We start from the raw sequence: 5,000 nt of genomic DNA on the forward strand, positions 1-5,000 counted from the left end.
TGCATCAGACTATGTGATGAGTAAAATGAAAGATGCACACGATAATTTTAGCTTAAACCATGCCGGAAAGTCGACTTCACGTCGTGCATCGGTACAAAGTTATTCAAGGGGCAAAATAAATTCACGAGAGTAGGTCCGATTACCGCTGGATCAGACGACGATTGTAACTTGTTGGATACGAATGTATCCGATGTATGTACGTCGTCCCTCTCTGATCTGTAGTAAGTGGGCCTACCCAAGATGCACACGATAATTTTAGCTTAAACCATGCCGAAAAGTCGACTTCACGTCGTGCATCGGTACAAAATTATTCAAGGGGCAAAATAAATTCACGAGAGTAGGTCCGATTACCGCTGGATCAGACGACGATCGTAACTTGTTGGATACAAATGTATCCGATGTATGTACGTCGTCCCTCTCTGATCTACGGTACGTGGACCGACCCAAGATGCACACGATAATTTTAGCTGACTTCATGCCGAAAAGTCGGTTCACGTCATGCATCGGTATCTTAAATCGCGCCGTAAAGTCGTTCACGTCATGCATCGGTATCTTAAATCGCGCCGAAAAGTCGGCTCACGTCATGCATCGGCGTCTTTTTTTTGTGCCACCGATGCATGACTGTGAACGACTTTTCGGCTCGATTTAAGATACCGATGCATGACGTGAACGACTTTACGGCGCGATTTAAGATACCGATGCATGACGTGAACGACTTTTCGGCGCGATTTAAGATACCGATGCATGACGTGAACGACTTTACGGCGCGATTTAAAGCTATACCGATGCATGACGTAAACAAGATCACACCGATGCAGCACGTTAACATTAAAGCCCGCCTAATCCGATCGATGGAGGCCGTCTCGAGTGTCCAACTTGCTCACAAGAGCCGAGAAACAAACCGATGCATCACGTAGACAAGATCGTACCGAATGTTAACACAATCCAAAAGGAAATAATCTTAGATGAATATCGATTCTGATTATTGATTTTTCTTTCGCGATATTGATAGAAGACATCTGAATGAATTTCGAATTAATTCCGAAATCAAAAAAATATTTTCAATAAATTTTTTTTCTAGAGTACCTCGGTCTTTTCTATTTTTTTTCCAAGTTTCGTACGTCAATCAACATACATCCCAGAAAAAATCATCTCTCTAACTATCCTGGTTCAAAAGTTGTATCGGAACTTTTCACGTCGAAAAAGAACATAGGCGAAAAAGGACGTGAACATTATTCCTTATAAAAATCAAACCCGACCATGGATTTTGATTCTGATTGTTGATTATCGCTATTAGAACACATTAGGAGGCAACCAAATCAAATTTGAGAAAATTCCACAATCAGAAAATTTTTTTCGAAAAAAAAAAAAAAATTCGAGAACACCTCGGTCATGGCAAGTTATTTCCCACAATCCATTCCCCAATCAACGTACATCCCAGAAAAAATCATCTCTCTAACTATCCTAGTTCAAAAGTTGTATCGGAACATTTTCACGTCGAAAATATATCTCTAAGTCCAGACCGATGCACCACGTAATCTCGGGCAGACCGATGCACAACGTAAATGACGATCGGGACCGGGGCGATCGGTCGTATCTGACACCGCCGGCTCGGTTCTAACATCGTCAATGAGTCGGGGTTGTAAAAAAGGACGTGAACATTTTTCCTTATAAAAATCAAACCCGACCATGGATTTTGATTCTGATTGTTGATTATCGCTACTAGAACATATAAGGAGGCAACCAAATCAAATTTGAGAAAATTCCACGATCAGAAAATTTTTTTCGAAAAAAAAAAAAAATCGTAATCACCTCGGTCATGGCGAGTTATTTTCCGTATTTCATTCCACAATCAACGTACAACATAGAAGAAATCATCTCTCTAACTATCCTGGTTCAAAAGTTGTATCGGAACATTTCACGTCGTAATATCTCGCCAAGTCCAGACCTCGGCGATAGGTAGTATCTGACACCGTCCGCTCGGGACTGACATCGACTTGGACTCGGGCTGATGATGGGGAGGCGTTTAAGGACGTGAACATTTTTCCTTATAAAAATTAAAGTCGACAATGAATATTGATTCTGATTACTGATTTACGCTTTAAAAACACATTAGAAGGCAACCAAATCGAATTTGAGGAAATTCCATGATCAGAAAATTTTTTTCGAAAAAAAAAAAAATCCGAAAAATATTTTTCGATTCCGATTACTGATTTACTCTTTTAGAACACATTAGGAGGCAACCAAATCAAATTTGAGAAAATTCCACAATCAGAAAATTTTTTTCGAAAAAAAAAAAAATTCGAGGACACCTCGGTCATGGCAAGTTATTTCCCACAATCCATTCCCCGATCCACGTACATCCCAGAAAAAATCATCTCTCTAACTATCCTGGTTCAAAAGTTGTATCGGAACATTTTCACGTCGAAAATATATCTCTAAGTCCAAACCGATGCACCACGTAAACTAGGGCAGACCGATGCACCACGTAATATCGGGCAGACCGATGCAGAACGTAAACTCGATCATACCGATGCTTCACGTAATCTCGATCTTACCGATGCACCACGTAAACAAGGGCAGACCGATGCAGAACGTAAAGTAGATCTTACCGATGCACCACGTAATCTCGATCTTACCGATGCACCACGTAATCTCGATCTTACCGATGCACCACGTGAACTGGATCTTACCGATGCACCACGTAATCTCAATCTTACCGATGCACCACGTGAACTGGATCTTACCGATGCAGAACGTGAATTGGATCTTACCGATGCACCACGTAAACTCGATCTTACCGATGCACCACGTAATCTCGATCTTACCGATGCACCACGTGAACTGGATCTTACCGATGCAGAACGTGAATTGGATCTTACCGATGCACCACGTAAACTCGATCTTACCGATGCACCACGTAATCTCAATCTTACCGATGCACCACGTGAACTGGATCTTACCGATGCAGAACGTAAACTCGATCTTACCGATGCACCACGTAAACTCGATCTTACCGATGCACCACGTAATCTCAATCTTACCGATGCACCACGTGAACTGGATCTTACCGATGCAGAACGTGAATTGGATCTTACCGATGCACCACGTAAACTCGATCTTACCGATGCACCACGTAATCTCGATCTTACCGATGCACCACGTGAACTGGATCTTACCGATGCAGAACGTGAATTGGATCTTACCGATGCACCACGTAAACTCGATCTTACCGATGCACCACGTAATCTCAATCTTACCGATGCATCACGTAATCTCGATCTTACCGATGCAGAACGTAAACTCGATCATACCGATGCACCACGTTATCTCGGCAGACCGATGCAGAACGTAAAAAAAAAGCTTACAGCACGCGGTGTTCCCAAGCGGTCACCCATCCAAGTACTAACCGCGCCCGACGCTGCTTGGCTTCAGTGTTCTGACGAGAACTGGCAATTTCAGCGTGGTATGGCCGTAAACAACAAATATAGCGATATTTTCTATGATATCTCACTTTTTGGGAGCGGAAAGGACGTGAACGTTTTTCCTTATAAAAAATGAAATAACTTTTGGATATTAATTCTGATTGTTGATTTAAGTTTTAAGAACACATTAGGACATATCTCAATGAAATTTGAGGGATTTCCGAAATCGAAAAATATTTTTCGAAAAAAAAAAAAAATCCCAGAAGACCTCGGTCATCTCAAGTTTATTTCCATATTCTATTACACAATCAACGTACATCACAAAAGGAACCATCTCTCTAACTATCACAGTTAAATTTTTGTATCGGAACATTTCACGTCGGAATATCTCGCTAAGTCCAGACCGGGGAGATCGGTCGCATTTGACACCGTCCGCTCCGGTCTAACATCGTCTTGGAGTCGGGGTAACGATGGAGAGGCGTTTAAGGACGTGAACATTTTTCCTTATAAAAATTAAAGTCGACAATGAATATTGATTCTGATTACTGATTTACTCTTTTAGTACACATTAGAAGGCAACGCAATCAGATTTGAGGAAATTTCAAGATCAGAAAATTTTTTTCGAAAAAAAAAAAAATTCAAGAACACCTGGGTCATGGCAAGTTATTTCCCACAATCCATTCCACAATCAACGTACAACATAGAAGAAATCATCTCTCTAACTATCCTGGTTCAAAAGTTGTATCGGAACATTTCACGTCGAAATACCTCGCCAAGTCCAGACCGGGGCGATAGGTAGTATCTGACACCGTCCGCTCGGGACTGACATCGACTTGGACTCGGGCTAATGATGGGGAGGCGTTTAAGGACGTGAACATTTTTCCTTATAAAAATTAAAGTCGACAATGAATATTGATTCTGATTACTGATTTACGCTTTAAAAACACATTAGAAGGCAACCAAATCAAATTTGAGGAAATTCCAAAATCAGAAAATTTTTTTTCAAAAAAAAAAAAATCCGAAAAATATTTTTCGATTCTGATTACTGATTTACTCTTTTAGAACACATTAGAAGGCAACGAAATCAAATTTGAGTGAAATCCAAAATCAGAAAATATTTTTCGAAAAAAAAAAAAAATTCGAGAACACCTCGGTCATGGCAAGTTATTTTCCACAATCCATTCCCCAATCAACGTACATCCCAGAAAAAATCATCTCTCTAACTATCCTGGTTCAAAAGTTGTATCGGAACATTTTCACGTCGAAAATATATCTCAGAGTCCAGACCGATGCAGAACGTAAACTCGATCTTACCGATGCACCACGTAATCTCGATCTTACCGATGCACAACGTAAACTAGATCACACCGATGCAGAACGTAAACTCGATCATACCGATGCACCACGTAAACTCAGGCAGACCGATGCAGAACGTGAACTCGATCTTACCGAAGCACCACGTAATCTCGATCTTACCGATGCACCACGTAAACTCGGGCAGACCGATGCAGAACGTGAACTCGATCTTACCGATGCACCACGTAAACTAGGGCTGACCGATGCATCACGTAAACG

At 41.1% G+C, this 5,000-nt stretch overlaps 1 non-coding gene across 1 annotated transcript; it reads right to left on the minus strand.

The window, feature by feature from the left end:
* Positions 1 to 3,361: 3,361 nt before the first annotated feature.
* LOC123687249 lies at positions 3,362 to 3,480 on the minus strand. The gene has a single exon (XR_006748984.1). It is a non-coding gene; the product is annotated as a 5S ribosomal RNA (ribosomal RNA).
* Between the last annotated feature and the right edge of the window lie 1,520 nt (positions 3,481 to 5,000).

The sequence above is a fragment of the Harmonia axyridis genome, chromosome X (genome assembly GCF_914767665.1).
Source record: "Harmonia axyridis chromosome X, icHarAxyr1.1, whole genome shotgun sequence".
Lineage (NCBI taxonomy): Eukaryota > Metazoa > Arthropoda > Insecta > Coleoptera > Coccinellidae > Harmonia > Harmonia axyridis.